Source organism: Podarcis melisellensis (assembly GCF_964234715.1).
Source record: "Podarcis melisellensis genome assembly, chromosome: 4".
Classification (NCBI taxonomy): Eukaryota; Metazoa; Chordata; class Lepidosauria; order Squamata; family Lacertidae; genus Podarcis; species Podarcis melisellensis.
In genome coordinates, this window is record NC_138531.1 from 49197136 (window position 1) to 49213272 (window position 16137).

The following is a 16137-nucleotide window of genomic DNA, read 5'->3' on the forward strand; positions in this document are numbered from 1 at the left end:
TGTGGGCTTCCCATAGGCATCTGGCTAGTCACAGAAAAAAAAAAGGATACTGGACTAGACGGGCTTTTTGCTCTGATCCACATAGCAGGGCATTTATTATGTTCTTGGGTGTGAACCACTGTTTACAGGGGCAGATTTTGATCTTTCAGATTTTAGTGGCGCCCTTTGCATGGCCAAAATTCGACTTGCTCCCCACTTCTCACCCTTCTGTTCTGCTCAATTCACTACATCCGAGGTGCAACACTCTGCAGAGCCCCCTCAGCTCAGCACCCAGTGCAGCAGAACCAATTGCGCTGCCTGAAATCCACCTCTGCTGCTTATGAGGAATGCTTGCATATGTTCATCCTCTTTTTGATAAGTTTCCTGTTGCTGATTTCTTTGGAGAATGCTTAAAATGATATAGAGTGCGACATTATAAAACACTTATAACTATGAGGACACAGGGAGGAGAATATTTCCGTGGCCACTTGTGTCATTGGTGGCCAAACCCGAACTTGTGGCCTGCTGGATCTCAAATGGAAATAAGTCCTGGGGTATGGTTTATTTACTCTGGAGGGCTTCTGAAGCCTGGCTGGATATGGGGCATATGCTAGAGCCTCAGCTGCCATAGCAGCAGAAGTGTTGATCAAGAAGTTCAGGCACAGGGACTGAATGTGACCCTGCAGCCACCTCTTGTATTGATTTTTACTGATTTTGGGGGGCAGCTGCCCCCCTGCCCCCCTGCCCCCCTTAGCTTTGGCCATGTCCCTCACTAGCCCTGTCTTGTGCCCTCCTTGAGTGCTTTCACTTGACTAGAATGTGTCATTGAACTCTGATCCTGCTTCTTGCTTCCCTGGACGGAAGGTAGAGAGGGGTGTGTGAGTCAATTGACATTTGTTTCTCCATTCACTAGGGCTTCCAGCCCTGCCCACCACTGTTGTGTGGCCCCAGGAAGTTTGAAGGAAATGGCGTGCCCTTGGCCTGGAAAAGATGGCCCACCATCCCAAAGTAATTCAGAGGCTTCATTCTGCCGTCCCGTCAGAGGGACCAGTGTTGCGCACACACCAATTCCTTTCTGTGAGTGAAGGTGGCTCTGAGCATGTGCTGTTTCTGTATTAGCCACAGACCATGAGGTTCCCCTTTCAATCCCTGGAGTACTTGACAGGTTGTAAGGGAACAATCTGTGAACAGCTATGTTTCCCCACCTTCAGCTATGATCTTATGTGTCCCCGATTGACCTTGCTGCAGCATGACGACAAGGTCTGATATTGCTCTCGTTTCCAGCAGTGCTTTAGAGTTGCTAGTAGCTAGTTCAGCATGCAGGGGCACAGCTGATTACCGATCTAGGAAGTTCTCGTCATACTGAGCCTGAACAGCTTGTTGCTGTACCATGCCTATGGTGAACGTACACTTCCTTCTTCCATAAATGGCCGCACATGCACTTTATTTCTAACTGGAAAGGGGCTGTTTGGGAAAGAGGAGAGAATATTAAATTAAATAGGGGGGAGATGTGTGGGAAAGAGACCTCTGTCGGTGGGTGCTGTTAACTATGCAGCTGTGTTGAAAATCAGATTCTGCACACAGGTTTGAAAGATGGAATGCCAAAGTTGTCCATTCAGATTTGTAGCCTGTTCTCCCCCAGGGGCTCAGGACAGAGATATAACCAGACTCCCAAAGAGCTCATACTTTTAATTCACACTGCATAGGGAAAGAATAGGGGAGACAGGATAGTAGGCAAGGGCAGTTCTGTATATAAGTGGGGGAGGAAATGATGCTCTTACATGAACTGGTATAGACATAAGCCTGGTTACCAGCTTCTAAAACAGCCCGTTGCTTGGTTTTGTTGCTTCTACAGGCAACTCACAATTTATGCGGGGTTTACGTTCCAAGGCACTGCACGTTTAAGTGAAATCACGTATATTTGAAACACCATTGAAAAAGCCTGCTAACACACCGCCCCACTGTGCCCTGACCCTTTTAAAGATGTTTTCAGGTCACTTCTGGGTTGGGCAGATTGCACACATGCTCAATCGCACACGTATTGGACACGCCTTAAACAGTTGCTGCCGGTATCTATACTTAAGGGCCTTCAACAAGTCTTGTGAGATCAAGCAATGCTATAATAAAATGAGGTCAGCTAGGAATACATGGTCGAAATAATTCAGATCGTAAATTATTAGCCTACACCAGATACATGGACAGTAAAGTAGTATCCCACAATTATTATTATTTATTTCAACCTCAAAAAACCCTATTTTTTAAAATGGGCTCTTGCAGTATGGAGTTTCTGAGACAAATTGTGGGGGGTGGGGGCACAGACATCAATGATGAAGGATTGAATTAGCTTCTCCCAGGCTTCAGTGGACTTGGTATCAAATTCAGGCAAAATGTTTCTTCCCCCGTGTGACTTCCCTCACCTCCCTCTCTTTGCCCTACTGTTTGAACAAAGTGGGAGAGCAAAAAGGGGAGATGTGCCTCTTCATGCTCAAATTATAGGCAAAGAGGTAGGGACCCTTCATGAAATCCTCTCACCCCCATCACACCCCTCCTTTTGAAGCCTGTTAAAAACAGTAGCTTAGCAGCCAACACAAAGAAATGGGGAGATGTTCTTCTGCTTCCCCAGTAAGTCAAGTGCTGCCTTTTGTCAGGTTTTCCTAACAGCTTAAATTGTAACGCTGTGGCCTTCTGCTGAGGTGGCAAGGGGGAAATTTGCTATAGAGTCATGCTTAGCCAATTTAAGGCTCCCCACCCCCTTTCAGGAGAGTCTCCTGGGCTGGTGAGAGAATGGAGGAGAAGACAACTGTTGTAGCATTGCGGGTCCTCCCTCCTTTCCTTAAAGATCTTCACGTGCAAATAAATACATTTTGTTTTTGCCTGAAATCAATTAAGTTGAAGCTTAGCAGTATTCACTGAGCAGAAAATCTTACCCAGTGGGTGAGCAGTCCAGCCTGCCACTCTCACCACCACAACTACTGCTAAGGAAACCCAGGCGCTCTAAATGTACTTCTTCAAAGCCTGGGAATCAAGATGCTGCTGAACGGTTTTACAGGTGTCACATCTTTATCTGAGGCTAACAACCAGGATGCAGAGATGATGGGTGTCCCAGGACCACTTGTTCATCTATATAGGAAACCTCTAAAGATGCACATCACAAGATCTCAGAGGGCGTATGCAGGATCAAAATGTCCTATTCTGGTTTATGCAAGAACGGGTGTTTTGAAAAGCTGTATCTGCTGTTCGATAGGTTTAATTTTACAATACTGGGTATCATAGAGGCTGAGTCTTTTAAGATACCATGTACATCTTCACTAATGCTATTAGAATACTGTTTTGTATTGTCTGTTGATTACTACACATTGAGAGAGGGCAGACACACCCAAGGAGACAAGCCTAGTCTTTAAAAGCAACATACGTTCACCCAAAAGTAAACAGCATAGTATCAGTATACCCCAGCAAGCTGTAAAAAATACAAAATAAAAATCCAACTTCTGTCTCCTTTGCGGGCTACTGCTGCTGAACTCATTCTCCTGGGCAGTAGCTAGTAGCCATCAGTCATCAAAAGCAACCAATGCTTATCTAAACTACACCTTCTGGCTATCAGTGCTCATTGAGCGAACATCTACAGAATCCTAGAGAAAAAGTCACCTCTGCAATTGACGGTCATAAAATACAGGGTCTGTGCATTTCAAGTGAAATATCCTGTGATGAGGATCAGTTATTAAATGATCCTCATTCATCACCCTAAGCAATACAGACCACAAATAGAAACATGTGCATTGGATAAAGCAGAGGTGGATTTAGGGGAGCACCACCGATTCAGTCACACTGGGCACAGAGCCTCAGGGGCTCTGCAACTATGATGTAGAACAGAAGGTGAGAGGTGGGGGGACCCGGATTTTGGAGCTGCACAGGGTGCCAGAGAAATTTGAGACCCCCCCCCCCCAGGTCTGCCATTGCAGACAGGGGCATACAGAACAAGCACTTCCAAGCACTGCCCTGATTTTTAAAAAAATAATTAATGTAAATGATAAACATTTTCATCTTAAGAATTACAGAACAAATCCTGCTCCTTGTTCAAATGCGGTGGCTAAGCACCGGCTGTGTGTGCAAAATATCTGAAAGCTGCGAAGGAGAGGCAAACTGGCCTTGCTACTTGAAATGGAAAAGTGGGATTTGAAGTGGACAGGCTGGCATTATTTCTGGCGCAGGAGTGCAGCAATTATCTCAGCTCCGTCCCCAATGAATGGCACAGCAGCTGCAGAGGCTTGAGGATTCCGCAGAGAGGCCAAGACGGAAGCCACTCGAAGCATGGAAGCCGCCAGAATATCCTGAAAGCCGTATTTCATGCATTTGGATTTGTGGCAATTTTGTACTGTGGGCTCAAAGCAGGTAAAACACTTTATGGATTTATTTATAACTTTTGTATGCTACCCCGTGACATAAATGTTCTCAGGATGGCTTACAGTAGATAAGTAAAAAATACAATGCAATTTCGTTCCCAGGCGCATGGTGCCTGCAGCCACTGTGGTGAGAGCCCAGGCATAGAAATAGACACAGGACATTGGTATTGGGTTGAAATAGGCCACAACTTTGATTGATTACAGATGTAAGTAGATTTTGCCCAAGGTATTAGGGATGTATCTGGTATCAAGCAACTCATCTGCTGGTTGATAAGTAGGGTTGGGTTGACTTTGACTGGGAGAGGGGATCCACCCCCTAACATGCACCAGGTGGTACGATCCCACCAGGGCCACCATTGGGAAGGGTGCTATTGACCCCATTGACCTGTGTATGGATTGTTGGACAAAGACACACATTCCTGGACCCCTTTAACAGGGTACCTGATCACATAAATGTCCAACCCAATGCTATGAGATGGGCAAAAGCCTGCAGACCAGCCAACTTGTTTGCAGGAGAAATTCTTCCCTGGCCCTGAATATGGTGACTGAATATACCATAGCAAATTCCTCACACTGCCCTGCCCACTTGCCTTTGAGCAGGAAACATGCAGACTTGGTTGGTGGTTAATCCCATGGTGAACCCCTAAGAGCAAGGACCCCCAGATGTGGCCTTCAATTTATAGCACTGCAACCCTGCAGCCAATGTCCCCAGATTAGCCCATTCAAAGGGGCCTTTGCTGCCAAGGCTACTGTGGCTGGAGGAGGAGGAGGCGCTGAGGAAAAATGGCCCCTGGACTGGGCAGCGGCTGCGCTGAGCAGCAAACACTGCTTCCCCAGAACCGCACATAAGCAGAGACCTCAAAGTAAAATGTGAAACCATTAAAAAAGGAGTGGGGAGCTACACAAATGGAACCTGACACTCCTCCATATTAAAAACACAGATTAAAAAAGAACAATCCCGAGAGGCTCAGGTTAGTTATTTTAAAGGCTTGAGTGAACTCCTGGCAGCAGGCAAGCTTTCCTGGGAAGGCTCTTCTATAAATGGGGTGCCACATTGGCCTCTGGTTGGAGAGGTGGGAGTTGTAGTCCAGCAACATCTGGAGGGACCACACTGGCTACCTCTGGTGTAAAGGGTTGTGCTGTTAGGGGATCTGGCTGTGTACGGGGCAATCTGGGCCCTGCAGAATTGTTGTGTAAACATCATTGCAGACACATGCTGTTTAAAGGGCTGCATCCTCTTCCTACACCCACAGGCCGCCTGCTGGCAATACCATATTGAGGTATGATTAAATGGCATTCAGAAATTCTGCTGAGCTCCTCGTGTTCTGCAGATATAGTTAATCCTCAAGGAATTTGTGAATGGAGTGTGCAAAATACATTTGACCTTTAAGTAAGCACTGATCGTATGTCTTGTTTTATGTTGTTGTTGTTTTAAATCACAATTTTCTACCCTGGCGACTGTAACTGTTACCTTGGCTGATTTTATATAACCCCACTCTTTATTTCCCCCCTCTTCCTGCTTTTTGATTTTTCTGGTGAGTACAATTGAAAATGTCAGTGATGTAGCTCCAGTATCCTCCAGTAAGAGGAGGATTAGAGTTTTCCTGACAGAGAAGGGCAGAGGCGGGCGGGGATTACAACAGTGCATCTGACGTAAGAGAGGGCAGTTTATGATGCATCAGAGAGGATAACAATTATAGGAAAGCAGAAAAAGATGAGAAATGAATGGAATACATATTGCCAGGGAAAGCCAGCAATGTGTGTTGCAACAGTTTTTTCGGCAACCTCCCTGCTGTTCAGTGTTCTACACACGACTGAGCCCACCCTTATGCATTCCTACAGTGGAAGCAATACACCTGATTTATGAAAGGAAACAGGCTTTAGTAATTCAGTTACTCAGTTCTTAAGGCTTTGTGTTCCTCCCTCTGATGATATGCGGATAAATCTAGTTTTCCCTGCAGGATGCAGCATCGTACAACTGTAAGTTATAAAAAAAAACTATTTCAGGGTTTATTTGTTTTTTTAAAAAAAATCTTATGAGCAAGAGGGTGATGTCAGGGGAATATTTCAGTAAGTGATTTGGGACTCAGTATACAACAGTACCATCTTTTTAATGTCTTATGCATAATGCCAGAAAAGCCTAATTAATATGGAAAAACCCAACATTGGCAGTAATTTTATTGATACATGATGCACTCATATAAATTAATTAAATGTTGCTTAAATTTGGTGGGATATGTAGATACAAGGGAATAGGAAGAGCTAACCAATTTTACACCTTGCCCAGTATTCTCATGGTTTGTACAAATGCTAAATATGTAAGATAAGCAGAGAAGTCTCCCTGTAGACTGTATGTGAACTACATCAGCAAGACCACCACCACAAGGGCTTTAAGAAATGTCTAACCAATGCCAAGATTAGCAGAGGTCTTGTTACTAACGTCAAAGAGTTGAATCAGGCCCTAATTGCCTGCTAAATGACCACAGAGACCACATCACATCACAGCTTTAGTCGTCACATTGAACTCATGGAAAATCACACTGGTTTGTTGCTGTGACTGACGTCATGCCTAACAGACTAGGGGGTTCAGTGTCCTTCTCAAAGGTGTTCTGTAAACTTGAAAGCTCGCATACTCCTATTACAGTCTACATTTCTTACAGCACAATCCTACTTGTGTCGTCTCAGAAGTAAGTCCCATTGAGTTCAGTAGGTCTTACCCCCAAGGGAGTGTGAACAGAAGTGCAGCCTTATCAACTTCATCTCACACATTTTTTCCAGCTTAGTTGTGGATATGTCATGTTAATATAGTAATGATATTGTTTCGAGTTGGTGGGTGCCAGGGGTAATGAGTTCCAGACACCCATAATTCATGGATTTTGTAAGTGTTAGAATTTAACCAATGCTTGGAGAACTAAAGTGGAAGTCAGTCTCTTAATAACTGGACTCAGATCTTCAAAAAGATGGGCCACTAGCAGAGAACAAAGGCAGGCATATGGGCTATCAGCAAAGCATAGACTCTGTACCAGCCAGCAGATGGGGACAGCCCTTCCTGAACTATGAGATCACTAGTCATAATACAATGCCAGAGTTTTTCTTAGGAGGAAGTTTTAGGGTTTTAGTTGGCTGTGGTGTAATCAGGCTTGAGATACAGCGATATCTTACTTCCCCAGCCACATTCACCTGCACTTTACAAAAAATTGCATGGGAATTTAGAAGTGCACCCAGCAATTATATGCTTGTGAATATAGCTTTTCTGTCACTTCCAGTTTCAAATTATTGATCACGGTAATTGGCACGCTTTTCAAGGACTTACCGTATATGGAAATGGCCACACACGTTTCAAATTTCATGCCAGCTACTGGCATCTTTTAGTTTTTTCAACACTTTACTTTTCAAGTGTTGTTGCTATCTGTAGTTTAGCACATTACCGGCAAAATATAAGTGGTTTGAGTAGGTGTTATTGATGTCCAGTTGAGCTTGATCTAGGCCCTGGATTCTAGGGAATTGATGAAGGCCACAAGGCCAAGTACACCTACTTGGAAGTAGCCACAAGCAAATATGTACAGGAATTTAGTGTGAAACCTCTACTCCATTCCAGCACTGATGTCATGAATTCTTAACGCTTTGCATCATCCTGGCACAAGCCCCTCTTTGAAGTTCTCTTTCGTTGCTAGCAGAGTGTTGCTGACAATGCGTGTCTTTAGTAATGCCTTTGCCAATATGTAATCTCCTTCTTCAAAGCATCTACAGGGGACCACCTACTTACCAAACAAAAATCCAGCTCCTTGTCAATCAGCAATTTGTGGAGCGGTGACTCATATCTTTGACATTTTTGAGGGTTTCTAAATTAGCGTGATGGTACCTAAACTCTGCATTTCTCTCTTTGGTAAGATGAATTCAAACCTGTAAGCATTTGGGTGAAAATATTTCATCATTCCCTACCTGTAACTATACAACCTTTAGAATACATCTGAAGGCAGTCCTGTAAAGGAAAGTTTTGAATGTTTGATGTTTTATTCTGTTTCTGTTTATGCTGGAAGCTGCCCAGAGTGGTTGGGGCAACCCAGTCAGATGGGTGGGGTATGATGATGATGATGATGATGAGACATCCTTCGCTAGCAAAACTCCTGTACAGGATTGCGCTCTAATTATACTAGTTGAAAACTCAGTCTATTTCTTCTCTTTTTTCCTGCTTGGTGGGCAGATAACATTATTACAGATGGCTATTGACAAATCCTTTCTCACAAATCTGGGCTTATATACAGGATCAGGGACCATTCTTTCCATGCTTGTGCTTTGAGAATCAGTCCTGGTTGGTGCTCAGTAATTCCCCCCCCCCCCACTTACATTTTTATTTTAACAGTTTTTAAAGTAAATTACCTTTAATGAAATCTCTCTGCTTTTGCCATTTGACCTAACACTGCCCTCCTTATTCATGTCAAGATGCACTTGTTTCTTCCTTCCCTCTCATCGCTTCCTTTCTTCTCATACTAATGTCCTCTTCTTTTTCCTTTGTGCAGGTTTGGTCTCTCTCCCCACCCACCCTATCAGTGGCTTGAAAAATCTGTAATCAGTGCAGATGCCCAGTGCCTCCCCCATCCATTCCTGTTGCAAAAGGCTGAAACTGGTGTGGTAAGGGCCAAAGGGCAGTACATTGTGGAGATCTGTCCATCAATTATCCTTGAGCTCCAAATTAGCCTCTCTTGAGACAGACAGATCCTTTGACTCTCCCAACGAATGACTCTCCTTTGTGCATCCCTATACATCAGCCTTGAAACTGATCCAGTAATTTTATTTTTTAAAAACAAATGCTAAACACCACACAGAAATGGAGTAAGAGTATGGAAGCAGCCTTGTAATAATAAGCCTCGTTGCCTGTAACCACAGAGAGCTGAATATTGGCGAAGGTTTTTTTCCTTGCTATCTCTACCAAGAACTGATGGTGAACAGAGTAAAATAAACAATGATATCAGTTACCTCTTCCTGACCTAAATAAAGATGTTTAGCTATTTAAATCAAATCACGGTTGTTGTGTTTGGGTTTCTGTATGGCTGCACAACCATGCAACACTATATGAAAAACTGTGTAGAAAAAAATGGGTCACTTAGGGGTATGCTTGTTGCGCTGGCAAAATGTTTAGTGCCAGCAGAACTAATATTTGCATGAGAAAATGCTTAAGTAGGTTGCTGGTAACTTTGTTGCACAAACTATTGTGTAATGAGTTTTTGCTAACGCTACTGTTGCCCTGGATTTCACTGTTGCAGAATATTAAAACTCACCGGTCTGCTAACGCAAGAACCCTTGTGCTAGCAGAGGACATTAGATACAGCCTAATATATATTGTATTTTGTATTTGGCAGTGAATGCTCTGATAGTAAGTGGGGAAGCCTGTGCAGGGGCTCAGAAAGTTCCAATGCCCAAAAAACAAAGCAGTTTGTGGCCGAACTTCTGTGAAGGGAGGGGAAATTGTTCATTTTGTTCGGGAAAAGATTAGTGGTGCGCTGAATTTTGGCTGCCTTTCTGTTTTCAACACTGAAGTTTCCATTTCATAAGCAGGTGAAGCCCAGATTGAAGAAGAAACCACCTCCAGTGAACTATCACTTTTCATTAGCATCATTATAAAGCATCTAGAGTTTGGTAGGCGCTGTATATACTATTTTTTTAAAAAACAAAAAACCCCACAGACAGTAATCTGTACCCAGTGTCTTACAATCTATGAATCCAATAGACACAAGACGAAAGGAAGAAGGATAGGGAGGAAAGAGGGAAACAATGAAACTCAGGCACCGATTCTTAAAGTTATATAATTAGTCTCATGGTGACCAGTTTGAATGTAAACAGTTTAGGAAGGGAAGAAGGCAAGTGGCCTCTCCATGGCACCAGAGGAGATGGATCTGCTGTCCCCCACTGATGCAGCCAGGTGGAATGATGAATTATGGCATTTACTAATTGGCACGTTTAGTCATCTTGTCCAACACTGCAATTTCCATAAGCTGTTTTTCTTTTAAATTTTGTTTTGGTTACTATTACTCTCACAGTGCTCCACCATTTCCAGCACTGCATTGTCATACTGCAGGAGCAGTGAGGACACCATTTATTTTAAAAAGGTATAATCACAGATAACACATTTTTAACATGGGATACCCACTTAGCATAAGTAAACCTGTAAGGAAATGGTTGTCTCCCAAGACAAGGCAAAATTAAACATGATTCAAAGCTTTCTTCCATCTTCTTGGTGTGACCTGCTTTTGAAATTATTTCTGCAGCATTCACCTTGGATTATTTCCAAATGTAGGGGGATTTTTGTCCTGGGGGTGGGAGTTTGTCACTGTTTCTGTTTTTGCAACTTCCGCCCACCATTTATATGGTCTTCCCATGTGGTTTTTGGCAGGAAATTGGGCTGTGTTATAAAATGCTCGTTTATATTTTAGCAACCTCTTCAATAAGCATAAAAGGGGGTGGAGTTCTGAAATTTTTGAGGGGAGAGTGAAATTTTTCAAAGGTCTTGTGTAAGTGTATGTGTACCTTTACCACCAGCAGGTCCCCCCCCCCCATTTCATTTACTTTAAATTATGCTGTTGCCTGTTGCAGTAGTGGAACACCTCTTCTCCCAGAAGGCCCCTGGAGCAAGGCTACATCCTCGCCTAGCATCATTCCAGGGGCATTTGGGCAGGGTGTGTGCATTTGAAATAATGGAGGCTGCCAGCTACTGAAAGATGTTTTCCTGCTGCTGCTATGAGAAACTTAAGGCAGGGCTGGCCCACCCATGAGGCAAGGTGAGGTGACTGGTGCCTCAGGTGGCAAGATTCACAGGGGAAACTAATCTTGATGTAGATCTCTATCCCCCCCCCCCAGCCTCCTGATGCAGACCTTCACTCACCCCTTCTTCCCTGGTGGGGAGGGGAGCAGCATTTTGTGGTTCCATGGAGTGTAAAGAATCCCACATTCCCTTGTTTTGCATGTAAATAGGGTGGACACATGGAAACTAGCAAGAGTTCACCACCATCATAATTTGATCTTCAGGATGGCTGCCAAAAAACAGGAAGAGTGTATTCCACCCCAACAGTAAGACTCGCTGGTGCCATGACAGTTTCTGTGTCAAGGAGGCAGTTGAGCAGGTTGATGAGAAAAATTCTCAATATCTGTTTGAGGAGCACCCACATGTTTTTCCAGTCCGACATAGAAATGCCACAGTAGGCACTGGATGTGCAGTTTCTGCAGCAGTCACCTGAAGGAGGAAGCTTTCATTGTGGAGCATGAAGAAATCCCACCAATGGAGCTCCCTCCAACCTCCTGTAGCCCAAGCTGTGGGCAATTTGGTGCTTCCTTCTAGTTCATCCAATCCCAGGATGACCACTACATTAATGACTGCCTTGTTTGAAGTCATGACATTGCTCAGATCAGGAATCACCAGTTACTCTAAGAAAGCCCAAACAACTCCCTATGCTTAGGGGCATTTAATTATTTTTTTTTTGCAAACTCAAGAGACCAGCTTGTTTCTTCCAGAAAAGAAGCTCATACCTCTTGGGCCAGGGGTGATAGGTGCATAGTAGTAGACAATGGGACAAATGTGATGAAGACTGCAAAGGATTTGGGGCTTGGACACAGTGACCTAGTCTTTAGGTCATTTAGTGGTAATCTCCCATTTGGCTTGATCAACCCAAGTGTCTCATCCAAGCGTTTGGCACAGCTGGCAGTATGTTTATCCAGAAAGGGAGCTGCCTTTCACATCCAATGTGGCCATGCTCTCATTCATTGGGAGCAAAAGGAACTGGAGCTTGGGTCACCAACTGCAGATGCAAGCACCTTCTTCTCTGTTGCCATGGATCAAGAAGAGGTCTCAGAGGAACTACAGAGAAAGGGTGAAGAAGAGCCAGAGGGAAGAGTAGAAACTGATTCAGAAGAAAAGAGGGAGGATGACATGGCTAGACAGACACAGACAAGCTACCAAGTGTTCAGTTATAACTTCTTTGGCAGTACTGGTTTGGCAGTAAAAAATACTTGCATGGGAACACACAAAGTAAACTAATTGGTACCTTTCTGACAGAAAAACGAATCCTTAATCATTATTTCCCCAAACCACATAATTATTAAAAACACCATAAATTATGTGGCTATTATGTTGTATTATATTAATTACAGAATGATGATGACAATGTCCCAAGGAGAACTTTTATAAAGGGGAGCTACAAGGAGGCCTCTTGTAGGCATTATCTTTGTAAGTAAACAACACTATATGAACTTTCCCAAAATCTCCCAAATCAAAGTTTTCATTTTGTTTTCTAAATGTTGTCTTGTTACTTTATAAGTATGAAAATAAGATTTATGCGGAGATAAATATGGTTTGGTTCTGCAGTTTTCTAAAGAATAAAAAGCTTTCCTTGGCATAAATAAAACTCAAAATGAAAAGGAAAGATACATTGCAATCCTATACATATTTGCTTAGAAGTAGCCCAGCCCCCTCTTCAATAGGACTTACATCTGAGTAAATGTAGGAGTGCAGTATGTCAGGTCATGTAACTTACATGTAAGTCAGTCACAAGTAAGTCTAGTACTTCAGTGTATTGAAGCCAGTTTTTACAGGGCCCTAGGGAAGATCTTCAGGTGTCCCTGTCTGTCTATGCCCCAGCTGGAGCACCTGCACATTCTATTACCTTTTCTCCTGTGATGGGTGAACTCCTCTGATCCCGCGTGCTTGATTTGGAATTGTGAATCCCTTTCATGCTTCTGCTGAACATACAGAGGTGGGGGGGCAGGGAGACGTGACCAGTGGGGGCAGTCCTCCCCTCCCCGCAATGCATTCAGTCAGCATGCATGTGACTGACATGCACAGGACTGTAAATATGGCGAAAGGGGCAGCAAAGGAAGCAGAACTGGGGTGAAGGTCTGGCCTAGAGAAATGATGCCATTTTGGCTGGACATGGGCAAACAAGAGAGAGAGCCAATGTGTATAGAGTTGCAAAGTCTAAAGTCTAGACCATGTTCGGGGAATTCTGACGGCTGTGGCTTTTTATAACATCGCAGTGTTGTGACCTACCAACCCTAATGGGCAGAAAAGGATAAGGGGCATAGGCTGGGAGGAGGCATGGACTGAGTTTCAGAGATTATATGGAACTGGCCAGCCAGTTATTTGGCTGCAAGAATATTGTGATTATAGAATGGTTCAATCTTTATTTCACTTCATTAATTCCACCAAAAAACCACCTCTATTTGTTTTGAGTCTACAAACTCCCTTTCCTGCAGTTTCATATCTTCCTGTTGTAGCAATTCAGCCATTCCCAATCGGAAGTTAATTTGTCCATACAATGTGCAAACTAAACAGTACATGAACACAAAGCTGCCCCTTTCATTGAACAGGCAAGCACATTTGTGTAAGAACTTTATGCACACACATTGTCAGAATGCATACCCAGGGGTCTGCACAAGGGCAACTTTGTGGACTGATTCTATGCTGAACAGGTGAGAGTGATAAAGCATACACTGAGAAACTCTGCAAACTGCAATGTTGGGGGGAAGTCATGCTGACTCATTCCTACACAGATTTTAAAGTGGTACAGCAGATCTACAAGGCATTTTAAAAACAGAGAGGCAGGGGAAGGAGAATGTGTCTTAACTTTCAAAACTTCTATCACCAAACTACTTGAAAACATCGTATTAATATTTAACTGGAACTGGCAGACAGAAAAGTGTGGGAACTTCTTTATTAAAAGGATCAATGTTGATGTAAATGGCATTGCAAACATCACAAGGATATCATAAACCCTGGGAGGTTTTAGACGAGAAGAATGGGTGAAACCTGACCTGCGTCAATCAAGCCCTAACATGTGTGCTACCTCCAGACTCATCTACCATGAACCACAGATGTGACAGAGACTGAGGTCTGGATATATCAGAATGTATAACTGGGAACCAAACACAGTCTCCACTCATGACTAGAAGCTGATGCAAAAGGGGAGGGGAAGTGGAAGAAAGTTTGGTGAACAGGCACAGGAGCAAAAAGGGAAGTGATCCCTGAACAGTACAACCATCACCTGTATACTCATACCAACCTGAGACTTCCTGTTGCTTGTGCAGTAGTAGCACACAAGAGACAAGTACCAGCAGACCCTGGACAACCTTGAGATATGCACAATTGCAAAAAGTTGCAGGGGGTAAACCTCAAGGTCCTACCCCAACCATAATAATTCAATATGGAATACTGAGAGACTGAGAGTAAACAAACTCTAACTGGGTGGGAGAGAAGGACAGAACAGTGGCTGAATGGAGTGGTTGGAACAGGAGGATGGATAAACACACACATATACACATATGATGTATACATAATAATAATCTCGTTTTCTGAATAGGTCCTGGTTCACCCAAGAGCTATTTATTTATGTTGTGAGGATCAGAAAGTGAGAGCTTCCCATAGACCTCAATTGAGCAATGAAATAATTTAATGTAGCTGGAGTTGAGCACAAGTGTGTTCCTCCATATATAACACCACATAAAATTTCCTATTGAAGATTGAGCAAGCTCAGTGGGCACGAAGTGCAAGCTGGTTGCAGGGCGGGGGAAATCAGGGGAAGGTATGGAATTGAGATGCAATGGAAACACTAAACAGCAACATTCCACACTGTAACATTGTGTTGCAAGCCCCACTTGAAATAATTCTAGAAAGATACAAGCGTCCCCAGGATAAACCTAAGACTCCAATGGGCCTCACCCCTGTGTAATGTGCCATAATAGATCATTTTACCAGTTATGCTGAGCTGCTCAATATCATCCATTCCTGGGTGACAAATCTGTTTATTTTATGACTACAGTAAACTCCTGCCTTATTCCAGGTGTAACTTTGTTTAGGACAGTCTCTTGCCAGGGTTTCAAGGGGATGAAACATAGCCTGTCACAATGTATCTCACCCATAATCACTTCTAGGGAATTGTTCATTTGCAGCCACTGTGCTTGTACATGTTGTTTTGTTAGGTTTCAAGTGCTTCAGTGAGAACAGTGAGTTTTGTTTCCTAATAATCAGGACTATTCACCTGTTATTTCACATGAGGTTCTTTGAGCACTGTTCAGACACTAACTGATCATCACTGAACAGGTACATCTCATTACCTCCATCACAAAGATAGGTCAAGTAAAGTCCAAGGTCATTGATCAAGTTTGTGTCTAGCAGCCCAAACACTCAAAACTCCCAGATGTCTATTCTGCTAAGGCCATGTCTTGTTTCTGTCACACCTACACTCTTGTCCTTGCAACCTAATTTTAACTTTTGGCTCACTGGAAGACAGCTGTGTAGGAACCATGCAGTGGGTACAAATGATTTTATTTTATTTTTAATTTCCATGGAGTAAATGTGCACAGAATTCTTACCTAAATTTTACTGCTAAGCAATGAGATATTGACCTCTCCTTCTCTCTAAGAAAAAATATGTCCAGGATATGCTCGTGATGTTGTAGTTGGTGGTTGTTGTTGTTTTAAACACGATAATAATTTTTATATAACATTTATATATCAATTTGTCTCAGTCTCAAAATTTCCCTGATTTTTGTTATGTTCCTTCTGTGTGTGTTTTTTTAATATAGTTGTGATTATGCTAATAATTCAAAGGGAGGGGGGAAACGCCCAGATGAAATGAAAAATGTATAAATTGGCTAGAGCTGCATAGAGGGAGCACATGCCATAAACCATGGAACTGAGTTGACTACATATGTATATATATACATTTACGTATACAGAATTCTCTAACAAGCCACAGCTTCTGCATCACCTC

The 16137-nt window shown here is 43.2% G+C and overlaps 1 long non-coding RNA gene across 1 annotated transcript; it reads left to right on the top strand.

The window, feature by feature from the left end:
* The first annotated feature begins 6078 nt into the window (after positions 1 to 6078).
* Positions 6079 to 10037, top strand: LOC309368743. Its single transcript, XR_014167917.1, has 2 exons — positions 6079 to 6359; positions 8900 to 10037. It is a non-coding gene; the product is annotated as an uncharacterized lncRNA (long non-coding RNA).
* Positions 10038 to 16137: the final 6100 nt, after the last annotated feature.